The sequence below is a fragment of the Hemibagrus wyckioides genome, linkage group LG29 (genome assembly GCF_019097595.1).
Source record: "Hemibagrus wyckioides isolate EC202008001 linkage group LG29, SWU_Hwy_1.0, whole genome shotgun sequence".
Lineage (NCBI taxonomy): Eukaryota > Metazoa > Chordata > Actinopteri > Siluriformes > Bagridae > Hemibagrus > Hemibagrus wyckioides.
Genome location: NC_080738.1, coordinates 5,778,386 through 5,793,261, shown reverse-complemented (window position 1 = coordinate 5,793,261; position 14,876 = coordinate 5,778,386). Strand labels below are relative to the sequence as shown.

At 39.2% G+C, this 14,876-nt stretch overlaps 1 long non-coding RNA gene across 1 annotated transcript; it reads right to left on the bottom strand.

Moving 5' to 3' along the window:
- Nucleotides 1-10,534: 10,534 nt before the first annotated feature.
- On the bottom strand, nucleotides 10,535-14,207 carry LOC131349257 (uncharacterized). The gene is made up of 3 exons (XR_009204053.1): nucleotides 13,933-14,207; nucleotides 11,716-12,280; nucleotides 10,535-10,864 (listed from the first exon to the last, which is right to left on the bottom strand). It is a non-coding gene; the product is annotated as an uncharacterized LOC131349257 (long non-coding RNA).
- Nucleotides 14,208-14,876: the final 669 nt, after the last annotated feature.

The following is a 14,876-nucleotide window of genomic DNA, read 5'->3' as shown; positions in this document are numbered from 1 at the left end:
GCTATCGCCGCCCCGGAAGATTAACCGGAAGAAGAGTCAGGCTATAAAAGCGAGACACTGACACCGCATCTGGCGCGGTTTGTTTCTGCTTGTGTGTGCAATCGCGTGGTTTGTTTGTCTATCTAAGTACTTGGTGTATTGAGGTGTATGTACAGCTGTGTGTGTTTGTGTAGTGTTGTGCTGACGGGGCTCGGACAGGTAAGAAAGAGCGCGCTCATCCACTGTGCAACACGTAGACGTCACACTGTCTAGACACCTTAGGAAAGGGGCGGGGCCACCCCCTGTATTTAAGTTTGTAAGGGAAGCGCAGGATAGGCAGGTTTTTGGTTTCACTTTTGTTTGTAGTCCAGGATGTATTAAAAATAAAGCAGCGTTAGGGAAGTATCATTTTGTTTTACTTGGTTTTCTTTTCTTCAGCACCGCCGTTGTCCAGCCCCGTGTTTGGCTTGTTTGTGAAATTTGTAAATATTGTAAATACGTGTTTTCTGTTGTACAGCACAGTAAACTGATTAAGCACTACAGGTTGTGTCGCGAAACCTTGTTTTTTTTTCATTCAGCCAGTTTACACTGTGTGTCATTGTTTAGACCCGGTTTGGACTCTTTCACCCACTATCAGCTTGATAAACCACCGGTTGCTGACCCTGAGTCTCCCCTAGGCCTACTTCGGGGTCGTAACACACACACAATAACAAACAAACAAACAAACAAACAACAAACTACAGTACTTATATATAATGTGCTTGATTAAGGGATGCTTCTTCTATGATGCAACTTCTATGATGAAAGGAACGTCCGGGTCAGGCTCTCAGAGGACGGGGGCCATCATGAAGCATTCTTTGAATCGACTAAAGGCTTTTCTCGCCGTATCAGTCCAGGCTAGTTTCAGTGGGCTGGCGATGGCGCTATAACCCCAGAAAGGGTTGTAATTCCTTGATGGAGGTAGGCTCAGGCCATTCTGTGATAGCTCGTACCTTAGTTTGATCCATCCTCACTCCCGGTGGGGAAAGTACATATCCGAAGAACGTAATGTCTCTCCAATGGAATTCACACTTCTCCAACTTGACAAAGAGCTGATTTTCCCACAGTCGTTGGATTTCAATGGAATTAGAATAGATCAATAGGTCGTCAATGTATGCAATCACATAACGGTTTAGAATGTCTCTGAATATCTCATTTATGAGGGACTGGAAGACCGCTGGGGCATTAGATAATCCATAAGGCATGACTGTGTATTCATAGTGTTCATTGGTAGTGTGAAATGCAGTCTTCCATTCATCTCCCTGTTTAATCCTAATCAGGTTGTATGCACTCCAAGTTTGGTAAAGACTTTTGCCCCTCGTAGTTGTTCTAAGGCGGCTGGGACTATGGGTATGGATATCAAACTGTGATGGCGTTGATGCCCCTGTAATCAATGCAGGGTCGAAGTCCTCCATCCTTTTTTTCCACAAAGAAGAATCCAGCTGCTGCGGGTGAGGTGGACGGATGAATGTAGCCGGCTTTAAGAGCCTCCTCAATGTATTCCTCCATAGCTTGACTTTCAGCTAATGATAGAGGATAAACACGACATTTGGGTGGCATGGAATTAGGAAGGAGCTCTATGTCACATTAGAGGTGGAAGGCAAGAGGCTTTCTCTTTACTGAATACCTTCCTTAGATCATGATATTCCTTGGGCAGTGATACTTGGATGGAAATTCCTGGACTCTCGATGAAGGTTATGCAACATGATTGGGGCATGGAGCTTTTAAAGCAGTTCTGAATGCAACGAGGTGACCAGTGTGTTAGTTATCCCTCTTTCCAGGATATGTGTGGATCATGCACTCGGAGCCAAGGAAGGACCAAGACAATGGGGTTAGTGGGAGAGGAGATGATGAAGAAGGTGGGTTCTTCCTGGTGAAACAGCCCGATTTGTAATTCTAGAGGTTTACTTTGGTGTGTTAAATATCCCTCTCTGATGGGTTGGTTGTTGACGGCAGTCACTCGTAATGGTGGAGTGCAGCGAATGGTGGGAAGGTGTAATCTCTCCACCAGCCCATGGTCAATGAGGTTGACGGCCACCCCAGAATCTATCAGTGCTGATACATGCACAGAGTCAGGAACATTGCGTAACATGGCGGGGATAGTAACTTTACATAAAATGTGGGTGTCTCTCACCTGTGATGAGGATGGGCAGTCGGGGCATTGGTAGACCGAGTTGCATGGGTTCAACTGTGTTCTCCTCACTGTCCACTGTGTCAAGGTTTTGGAATGGGAGACTTTTGGTGTGTGAATGTGGGTGATGTTGGCATCTCAGATTATCCAAACGGATAGTAGTGGTGAGAAACTGTGACAGGGTGATGTTGGTTTCAAGACACGCCATATCCACCCTTAGATTTGGATGGACGCCTTCACGAAATACCGCTAACAATGCGGTTTCATTCCATCCCGACTGTGCAGCCAGAGTACGAAACCTGATCGCGTATTCTGCAGCAGAATCTAAACCCTGGCGTAATTCCAGTAATTGAACTGAAATGTCCTTACCTCCCTCTGGATATTCAAAAACCTCCTGGATCAAGTTAGCAAAATAATCTGCAGAGGATCTTGGGGATTACTGTCCCATAAAGCTGAGGCCCAGTCAAGCGCTTTGCCAGTCAGTAAGGACAAAATGAAAGCACACCTCGTGCGATCTGCTGGGTTGAGTTCAGGTTGATGCAAGAAAAAATTGTCACATTGGCGAAGAAATCCGCAACAGCGGTTAGCAGAGCCATCTAATTTTTCTGGGAGTGCCATACGGGGAATTTCTCCGCACGTTGCATGTGCGGAAGCCACAGGTTGTACCTGTACGGCGGGAGCAGGCGTGGCTTGGGGCTGCTGATTGGTGTCTTGCAGGGCTGCGACTTGCTCCCGGTATGTGCGGATGATGGCCTCTTGGCTGACGATTATCACTTGTAAATCCACTTGATTCGGGGGAGGCAAAGTATTGGAGTAGAATCCATAATGCAGATTTATTAAGCTCAAAGGACAGCGGGCAAAAACATAATCGAGGATGTAGCAAAGATCAAAACTAGAAAGACAGTTAAATAGCAAACAAATCCAAAACACTTGGCAAAAACAGATATCGAGAGGCAAGGCTAAGGTAATTCACAAATATGCAAATCAAGAGTAGTAAAGGCTTGGTATGTACACAAAGGAAACAATACTTCGCAGAGAACAAAGGGTGCCCTTTTTTATGTCTGTGGGGAAACCATGACCCTAATGTTCAAAACTCAGGAGAGGGATCCCTCCGGTGTTCGACCTCCAGCTGAGCCGTGACAAGGGAGCAGAAAGTAACCTATTGTGGATGTTCCACAACATGTACTTGTAACTATACATGACAGTGGGAGAAGCAGTCGCATGTGATCCAGTGATTTAATTCTCCTGTTCTCCAGATTAAAATGGAGCTTAATCTCAACTGTGTGTGGTCCTTGTGTGGGGGGTTCCGGTCTAGATACGCTACAGCCGCATCTTTTTGGGCATTTGTTTTAAAACTGTAATTTTATTTTTTTTATTCCTCTGTTGTGAATGTGTAAGTGATATGAAAATACACACATCTTTGTAGTCATTCCCCATTAGGCGGAGAGACTACAAGGAGCTACAATGAGTGTTCTGCTGCTGTCTGTTCTCCTGCTGACTGCCATCACAGTGCTGTGGATCAAACACAAACAAAACCAGTTACAACAACATGACTAAAGAGAGGAGAGAGAGGAACTCGAGAGGTTTTCTAAACTGGGTGAGCAACGCTTTCCATCTTAATAATTACCTAAGAGTTTTGTTCCAAATGTGTCTAAAAGCAGAGCCATGGAGCTTTTATTCACTCCCTGTTATTTCAAACAATTAAGATTTTTTTGTTTAAACATATATATATATATATATATATATATATATATATATATATATATATATATATATATATATATATATATATATATATATATATATATATGCAGCAGTGATGTGTAAGTATAAATGTGTAAAACTCCGCTAAATTGACTCAAAATATAAAAATTACTACAAGATTATTACTACTGCTACTACTATTACTACTTTTACTACTACTACTGTGTTGCTTAAATGCTACAAAATCACAGGGAAACAAATGTCTGAACAAAAAAGGAATAAAGTGCCAGTGTATTACAAATCATTCATCTCTACTTGGTTCCTGTCTTTTAACTGTTAAAAAGTATTGTAAAGCATTAGTGCGACAAATAAATCCACATCCAGACATCTAAGCTGAAATGTTGGAGATCAGTCTGTATACTTTACCCTACTAAACTATTTAAAATCACACAGGTAAACTGAATGTGAAAAAAAGAACACATAACAAGAGAAATACCATCACAGCGCAAGAATTTAATCTACAGCATCCATGTTACCAACCTCTCCTGTGGCTACATCTGTCTCACTACAACACGTAAAGTGTCCAGGTTAGAAGAATACTGCAATATAACACCTATCTATTTGAGATACTGAAATAAGAGGCAGCACTTCTAAAGTTAAAGTGTTACTGCCAAATAGAAAAATGAATACTAAAGTGTGTGTGAAAAGACAGACACATACGACTACAGAACAGACTGTAGTAATCACACTCATTCAGACATATCTGACATCATAGACATTCTATTAGAACAGATTCAGATTCTGCAACAGATTCTGTTAGAATGAGGAACCCTTTTGATTATAACACCAAAATCGTCTGGGACAGTCTTATGAGCCATTAGCATTTGTACTGTGGTAATTTGTCTATTAATTGAAAATAATGCACATCGAATGCACAGTTTTTGCACATCGAATCGGTCTGTAACCTTGAACACTTGTCTTGCACATTACTTGTTTTTCATCTAATTCTCCATAGTTATTCCTAAATCTCTGTATTTAGTATTTTTCTGATATATTTTCTTATATTGTTATATTCTGCTATATTTTGTAATATTTTATATTTTGTTATTTGATATATTTTTGTTATATTCTATATTTTGTTATTTGATATATTTTTTGTTATATTTTTTTACCCTAATTTGGGTATTTTAGTATTTTTGTTAAATTCCTTCCTATTTTATTTATTACCTGTGTTTGTGGATACTGCTGGAAACTGTGAATTTCCCTTTGGGATGAATAAAGTATCTATCTATCTGTCTATCTGTCTATCTGTCTATCTGTCTATCTGTCTGTCTGTCTGTCTGTCTATCGCAACCTCAGAAGACGATGAGCACCCATATAACAGATTATGCAGAGATGTATATGAAAACACATAGTGGCACTTTGCTAACTATAGTGCCAGACACACAATAATCCCCATGAATGGCAATGGGTGTGAGCTGCAGGCTATAGCCCAATATTGTAAAAACTCCTACTGTATGGGGAAGCTTTTTAGATTGGCCATCTTTTTAGATTCAGACCATCATAGAATCAGACAGAGGTAAATACAGACAGTAGAATCCAACAGATTAATGCGACATATCGGTGCTTTGCCTTTCATTTGAATTTTATGTGTTTAGGTCTCCAATATTTTACATTTTCTGTAATGATTAATGATTAGTAAATGTTTTGTGTGTTGTCCCAAGGTCAAAAGGACAGAATTGTGATCGTAAATCTTACAAGGAGAAGTTATTTGTGAAGTTCTGACCTTCTGTTTATGTAACTAGAAGTTGTCTGTGACTAGAAATTGTGAAATTTCTAACCTTAAAACTACGTAAAAACCACAGAAATCAAACGGTAGCAATGGAACAAGGTTTGGTACTCAGATAAGATGACAATACTTTGCAAAGTATACATAGCATGGTGTGGTCTAAAAGTCTGTAAAACTGGAAGTGAATTGAGGGACTAAGTGCTAATACTTGGCCATGGCACAATGGATGATGTTACATGTATTATAAAAAAGAATATAAAGTGAAAATGAAACAGAATTACACAATGACATAGAAACAATGCTGTTCTTCACTCTATGAATTTTCGTACCAAAAGAAAGTGACCAAAAAAGCAAAAACCTCAATCGTGCCTACCATTTTGCAAACTTCAGGCAAGAAAAGAGACTTTATGGAAATATTGCCCTATGACCGTGTCCTTTCTCATAGTCACTTCATCAGCTCCTCCCTTTCTGCTACACAATCATGCTAGAGCTTATTTGATATTGTGTATTAAGTAGTTTTGAGAATTCCTCCCTGAACTGCTTGTTTATTGCCAGGGACCCGGATAAAAAAAATGTAGTGAAAAAGGAGCCGGAAACCCACAGAAAGCATATGTAGTGAGTGCATGTAGGATTTTTATGAAATGTGTCTGCTTTTCTTCGTAAGGAGCCTCTCCCCAAGCACACACACACAGAGAGCAATTGCCACCTCCTCATTCACATGATCAACTCACTGAGTCACTCATGAATCAGTTCACATGCGCAACTCATCAGGAATCAATTCACATGCTCGACTCACTGAGTGACAGTGCAAATGTTATTGATAAACTGCACCCCTCCCACTCACAAAGTTGAGTTTATGAATATACTTTTATGATGCAAATAGTATAATATAATGTACTTTTAAAAAAATAAAGTGAAAATAAAACAAAATTACACAATGACATTGAAGCAGCGCTGTTCTTTCTACTATGAATTTTCCTACCAAAGGAAAGTGATAAAAATGCAGAAAGCAGAAAGATGATTGTGAGATGTGTCTGCTTTTCTTTGTAAGAAATCTGTCAACCTCTGAGCTCACTTAAAGATCTTCCACAACATCTTATGTTCCTGAGTTACTGAAAATGTTGCAATAGTAGCCATTCTTTTCAATTTCAGCTTTTTCTCCACAGCCTTCTTCAGGATTTCACTCACACACCCATTCACGCACTATGGTCTATTGGTCTATGCCAGTCAGCCTACAACGCATACTGGACTGGGAAGAGAACCTGCAAACAAAATTTCTGATTATTTGTCTTTACAGTAATTTTTTATTATTGTTCATATTATTGTGTTACTGGGTTTCTACTTCATTTTAGTTGAGTTGTTCTGGGATTTTTATGTTACTCAATAGAGGATGATGAATGCACTGTTAGTATATAAGAGCATCATATTTAGGTGTGTGACTGACTAAAATCAAAATTAGCAGTTTAACTTTTGCTTGAATCTGTATATTCTTTGTTTGTGCCATAATGTTTTTCTAATTGAAAAAGCGAATAGCGAAAATCATATGATGGTTTTACCCTCACAAAATTATAAATATATTTTATAAAACAATTGAAGATTCAATTCAAGAACTGAATCTTTGATTCCTCTGTTTGTTCCATGTGGTTTTTGAGATTTAACATAACTAAAATGTAAGCATTTGCAAATGTCACCACCAGGGGGATGCAGAAAAGAGATTTCACAAAAAAAATTAAGTAATATTTAGTAGGATTGTTCTCTTTCTCTCTCTCTCTCTCTCTCTCTCTCTGTCTCTCTCTGTGTTTGTTTTGAGAAGGAAGAATGAGAAATGCACACACCTATCCTTTGGCTTTAGAAGGCACTGATTCATTCACTGGGGTTCTGTTTCTAACTTCACTCAGTGTTTCACTATTGGAATCACTTTGGGCATGACCAACTGCGGAAGCTCCTATGACACCACGTCTGCCCTCAACAGACAGGTCGACCTGTGACCAGGCTCCACCCCCTTATATTAGTCAGGTCGGCCCCTGCCAAGGTCATTCGCACTTTCTTCCCGTGGGAGATAGGTTTATGTTGACTGACATCCTTAACAATTAGAATAGTGTCCGCGTCAAGGCAAGCTATTCTAATCAGCCTATTGTGTATTAATTACAGCAATAGGTGACATTAAGTCAAGTTATGCATCAAGGCGAGGCTTTAGAAGGTTTAATTTCCTTAGACCAGCAGGCTAAGAATTACAAGGTTTAAAGAGTGAGGTCACATGCTTGCTTTCGGCTACTGTACCTTCTTCAGGGAATGCTGTAGCACAGTCACGGCCAGATAGCAACCAGAGACCTGTCGTGAACTTGCTGGCACCTAGCCCCGCAAAAAATCACAACCCAAAGTATTGCGCAGATGTTTTTTGCTATAGATGTGGCGAGAATGGAAATTTCCAACGTCTTGAAAACCAAACAGCTTTCAGGAAACTCCTAAGGGGCTCAGGAGAAGAACGGCCTGATGTCCCGGAGAGAATACGTTCCACAAAGTGTAACACACCACAAGAAAGGGAGGCTAGTCTTGGTCTAGTAGGACCAAGCTCTCTTGTTTCCATGCAAATTGAGGGCATTTATGAAAAAGGCTTACTGGATAGCGGGTCTCAAGTCACCCTACTGTATCGCTCATTTTATAGCAAGTATTTGAAGCATTTGACACCTATTGATTGTCTTGAGAAATGGGGCCTTAGTGCAAATCAGTATCCATATGATAGCTATCTGTGCTTGAAGCTTGAGTTTACTGGGGATACAGTTGGTGTGGCAGAAACCATCGAAACACTTGTGCTTGTATGTCCAAATCTGGTAATGAAAGGGGAGGCATACCTGGTGGTTGGGACAAACACATCTATAGTAAGAAGTAACTTCCTCAGCTCCATCTTTGTCCATCCAGCCATAAAGGAGGCTTACGAGAAACTTCAAACAAGTTCTGATGACACAGCAGAGCTAAAAAGAGGGACAGTTTGGTTCACTGGAGCCAAGCCGCTTATTTTGCCACCTGGTAGCGTTGCAACAGTCACAGGCGTTCCAAGTTTCTGAGGAATTGCTGTAGTCAAGCTCTTATCATAGACCGCCCAGAGGAGAGATGTTTCCCTAAAGAGCTTTTAGTGATGCCTGTGGTGGAAATATACACAGTGGTTCATTGCAGACACATCTCAGTCACTCTAAGGAACATGGCCTGCCATGAAGTGACCTTGAAACGTGGAGTTCCTATTGCACATTTGTTCCCAGTGGACGTGGTGTGTGCAGTGCCTGTAAAAGAGAAGTCTAAATCCCCTACATCTGAACTGTCTCCATTCACCTTTGGTGATCCCCATGTGCCTCCAGAGTGGAAGCAGAGACTATGTAAAAAAAAATGATAGAGAGGAAAGAAGTTTTCTCCTTCCATGAGTTTGATCGGTCAAGAGGTCCGATTAGAGTCTGAAAAGAGTACAGGGAAATCAAAGCCAAAACAGAGGGTCAGTAAATGTCTCAAAGCAAATAAAGTTGAAAACTGTAGTCCTTCTACTTCACTAGAATCTGAAGAGAGCAGCAGATTGGACTCTGCCACTGACTCGGAAGAGGAAGGTATGGGTAGTTGTTATGGCTATGATATACTATGGCAGTAATATGAACAGGGGAACAAAGACCCTGAGCGAGCCATACCTTTCAGTCTGGATTTGGACGTTGCTGGGTGAAATGATCAGTAGCCCAGAGGCAGAAGGGGGAATAGTAGAGAAAACAGTACCTTCAGTATATGAGCTGACTGGGGGGCCATAAAAGGTTTTAGACAAGACAGTTAAAAGGACTGCTGAAACAGAGAGAGACCCTCTCAGGTACATACAGTACAAATAGGAGATGAGACAGTAGAAAGATTGGGCAATCAAATCATAAATTCTGAAGAGAGATCACGACCTCAGAGACCAAGAAAATCCCCAAACAGACTGACTTATGATTTGCTGGGAAACCCAACCTCAGTAGCTGTCAGTACACATGGCTTTACTCTAGTACAGGCCGGTGATTAGAGAGATGGTTTATCGCTGTCTTCTACTAAGATATACAGAAGCACCTTCTTCAAGTGGATTGTTTGAAAAGGGGATTTTCAAATATTCTGCTACCCTTTTTATTTGTCATGAGGTCATGACTCTTTTGGTGGGGGGAGAGTGTAGTGCCCTGGTATTGTGTTTGCATGTTGCTTGCAGTGTTGGATGTGCACAAATGTTATTTTGATACATCAACTGTGTTAAATATGTAGACTGAGCAATGTATACATTGCTAGAGGATAAATAATGCAACGTTATTGTAACATCACCACCAGCGTCAGGCCACTGTAGGGAGTTATAGTACCATAGAAAGAAAAAATCCTGGGTATTATTTTTTTTGTTTGTGTGTGTGTGTGCATATGGTTGTGTGTGTACATATGGTTTCAAAACCATAATGGAGACTCAAAAATTTCTCTTAAATAATAAATGTTCTGATTGTGTTATTCCATGTACTGTTTATGTCTGTGGGCTATATTATACCACAAAGGACCTCGTTATCGCCATATCACAATGCACGGTACTTTGTGCTCACATTAGCAGTCTAGCTACCTATATAACGTGTGAACCAGGCCCCTCGGCTCTAAGAATAAACTAGCTAACTATAGTGTTCTTTCAGTTCTTTCTTTCTATAGTGTTTTTACACTTGAGATGAAGCTGTTTGAGTGGGTGGGCTACAATAACATTGATGTATAATGTTTAGGAATGCCTGTGTATGCATTAGTTACAATAAAAGCATTTTTAATAATTCTTTGTTTAAACATTCATTTTAAGCATGTTTAAAACATTGCATAGAAAAAAACTGAACAAAACTACTCAAAAAATATGACTATTACATTATCCAGAAAGTAAATGCAAGCACAAAAGAATAAAAAAATTGATCTTTAGGCATTACAAGCAGTAAATAATCTTAATAATAATCTTTAAGCATTAGTTTTTAAGCATTGCATAGAATAAAACCTAAACTGAACCACTCCAAAAATTAAGCTTGATTTGTGAATATCATTTTATTGTTCTGTTCCACTGTTTATTATATTTAAATCATAATAACTTCTCACAAATCCATAATAATTTTGTCAAGCATTGACGGTCATTCCAGACCCTTTTTCACAGATTACCCAAAATCTCTGCACAGTCCTCATCACCTTCATCATTCGGTTCCCCACTTTTCCAGTAGCTGTAAAGCAGAGGTTTAAAAACAGATCATTCTTCAGTAACGTTAAATTCCACACATTTAATTAAAATTCACTTGTGTTTACTGAGATTCTTAAGAACAATAGCAATAATAGTTATTGTTGTAATGAGAATATAAAAGTGAATGATATTATCTTATTATATAGTTCAAGGTTATAAAATCAGTCAGTAGTGAACGGTCTTGTATTTGTAGCATTCTGTACCATGGGAATAGATTTGGGAATTAACACAGATAAATGCAAGTCTCTAACTCAGTGATCAGTAGAGTACCATCTACCCATCTACCCAGTTTGGTTACAATCACTGGCCACTCTGTTAGGAACAACAAACCTTCATTTATAATTTGGATTGCAATTATCCAATCAGTCAATTATGTGGCACCAGCTAATCATTCGTTAGAGTTTAACAGTTTTTTTATTAACAATTCTACACTTTTGATTTGACTTCTCTATCACTCCAGAGTATTTTCATAATATCATATTATCATACATAAGACTAAATTACCAAACACATTAGGAGAATCCTAATTTTCATTACATTACATTAAGTACATTATCATCATTATCATTAGAAAGGATAAATATTTTCCTATATTAATTATTGTTTATTAATATCTATTGTTACTCTTCATCTTTAATATTGTAATAATATTGTAATAATATTTCTTGAATATTATAAGAAAGTTATTATTCTGTCCAGATGGTAAAACCTAGACCAAATTACGAAGCGTGTTAGAAAAAAAAAAGAATCTTCACTGTTTAAAATATCAGGGAGTGTACAAAATCTCCATGGCTCTTATTATTAAGGTCCTGTATTATGGTAAGCATTTCTCACCTAGTTTAGAAAACCTCTGGAGTTCACCTTTATCCCTCTGTAACTTCTCTCTCTTTAGTCACGGTGTTGTATCTGGTCTGTAACTGGTCTCTCTCTTTAGTCAGGGTGTTGTATCTGGTCTGTAACTGGTCTCTCTCTTTAGTCAGGGTGTTGTACTGTATCTGGTCTGTAACTGGTCTCTCTCTTTAGTCACGATGTTGTAACTAGTTTGTAGCTGGTCTCTCTCTTTAGTCAGGGTGTTGTAACTGGAGTGTAGCTGGTCTCTCTCTTTAGTCAGGGTGTTGTATCTGGTCTGTAACTGGTCTCTCTCTATATTCAAATTGTAACTAGTTTGTAGCCGGTCTCTTTTTTTTAGTCAGGGTGTTGTAACTGGACTGTAGCTGGTCTCTCTCTTTAGTCAGGTTGTTGTAACTGGTCTGTAACTGGTCTCTCTCTATAGTCACGTTGTTGTGACTGGTCTCCAGATTGGCTTTTTCTCCACTAAGGTTGTTGAATTTGAGCAGCAGGAGCAAACACACTGCAGTCAGTCTGTAACATTTCCTCCCTGCAGGGTTGATTCCTGAAACTACAGAGAAATTAAGTAATGTAATCAATTTTAAATTTTGAATCATCTGTCTCTTAACATAATCCCAGACAGACTCAATGGTGTTGAGATCAGGCCTCTGTGGGGGGCCAAACCATCACTTCCAGGACTCCTTGTTCTTCTCTATGCTGAAGATAGTTCTTAATGACTTTGGTTGGATATTTGGGTTTGTTTTTCTGCTGCAGAATAAATTTGGAACCAATCAGAGACCTTCCTGGTTGTATTACATGATGGATAAGTATCTGCCTGTATTTCACAGCACTGAGGACACCATTTATCCTGACTAAATCTCCAACTCCATTTACTAAAATACAGCCCCACACTTGCAGGGATCCTCCACCATGCTTCACTGTTGCCTGCATACACTCATTATTGTAGCACTCTCCACCACTTGCAAACAACCTGCCTCATGCTACAGCCAAATATTTCAAATTTTTAAACTCATGAGTCCAGAGCACCTTCTACAATTTTCCTGCACCCCTGCTCCAATGTTTTCACACGTAGTTGAGTTGCTTAACCTTGCTTCCATGATGGAGGTATGGATTTTTGGCTGCAATTTTTCCATGACCACGTCCATACTTCTTCAAACAGTAGATTGCTGTAACCAGTCCTACTGGTTTCCGCCAGTTCTTTGCTGATGGCAGTGCCAGACAGCTTCTTATGTCAAAGGGAAGTAAGCATGATGTGTTTTTCATCTGCTGAATTAAGTTTCCTTGGCCAACCACTTTGTCTGTCCTCAACATACCTCTTTTTTGTGCTTCTTTGAAATGGCTTGAACAGCACATCTTGAAACACCAGTCTGCTTTGTCTGGGAACGATCTTGCTGATGTAGTATAACTACCTTGTATCTTGTTGCTGTGCTCAGTCTTGTGACATAAAAATGTCTTCCACAACCTCACCTTAGTAGCAGAGATTGACTGTTCCCTACCCTGTTTCAGATAATGACTGTGTTTCATCCTACATGTGAAACTGATTATCATTAGAACCTGTTAATTGGTTAATCATACACCTGACTCTGATCCTGAAAATCACTGACTTTGTGCAAGTGTACAAAATGTGCAAGTGTAAGAATTTAAGCTAGCTTGAAGCCAAAGGGTAGTCATACCTAATATTAATTTGCTTATGTTTTTCTTCTGTTTGCCCGTTTTTGCATTTTGTAAATTGATAAAAATAAACAATTAACATATATATTTTAAAATACATATATACTTAAAAACATAATCAACTGAATACCTTTCTGTTTATAAAGCATCAAAAAGTACATGTATATTAGAATATTACAAATGTCATTTTCTGCACATTCATTTAAAAAAGAAATGCATATTCAGAGAGAGGGAGGGAGAGAAACATTCAGGCCTCCAGGCCACTAGCAGGATTGGCAGTGGATCAGTGCATACCAGTTTGTGCTAATGTGTGTAAAAAGACAGCTATTCATTCCTGGTGTTAATGTTCTGGAATCTAGTTGGTTTCAGTTTAGAGAACATAGTGTTGTTTTAAAATATCAAACAAATCAATTTAGTTTACAATTTTGTTTTACAAATTTCTATTTTTACTGGATGGTTACATTTTACACAAGTAAATTTAGTTAAGCAGATCAGTACATACACATATAGCTGAGTGTGAATGTATTTTACCTGAGCTCTCAGACTGCTTGAAGCTTCTGGCTCTCTGGGTCTGCAAATTGTCTTCAACTTGTTATCACTCGAATTAGGTCTATTATTTGCTGTAACTTCCGACTTTGCATAATTTTCCTCACTCATCTCTATTGTTTTCTTTACAGTAATCCTGATCTTTCAGTGCTGCAGGTATCAGTCCTTATAAACTAACTTGTACCAGTACATAATTGTCTAAAACTACATTCCCAGTGACTGTCTGAAGGAACACTGTCTGATGGACTGTAGTTGTTGCTTTAATTGTTTTACTGTTGCTTTAGTTGATGACTTTTGTTGCTTTAATCGAACCCTATTTCCTCTTTTTTTCCACATGCAACAGGGAGCAAGTGTGTTCAGTGAGGGGGTGAAACTGACACTCCATGAATACATTTAGAGAAGGAAGGCTTTAATGCAGAAGTGACATTTGTCCTTTATGTCAGCATTTTCACAGAGTTCAAATCTCTGTATTTGTTGATCTCTTTGGTGGAGTGTTGGGCTACACTGTCATTATTCTGATGCAGAAATAAAAAACAGAATAATGTATAAGTAAGGATTAAAACTCCTGACACTATGCTATTACAGTTGTGTGCAAAGTGACATGTTTTGAGGATTGGTTTGATGGTTAATGTGCTGACCATTAAGTACTCTCAAAAGTCAAACATATGCTCCAAGGGGAAATCCCTGAAACCCATCTCCATACTTACACAGCATACTCAAAGAGGTCTATAAATGTCTCCATCCTGTGACCCTATTGTGGGACATCGCTACTGTGGGAGTACCAGCTGATTAGACTGGTCTTCAAAGCACCTGCCAGTTCCCTACCTGGTCTTGGAGCAGGGCCTGGAAGCTCTGTTCCTACTTTGCAGCTCAAGAATGAATTCCCAGGTTTCACCACTAGTGTAACACTTCCCTGAGTTGGGTTGGAA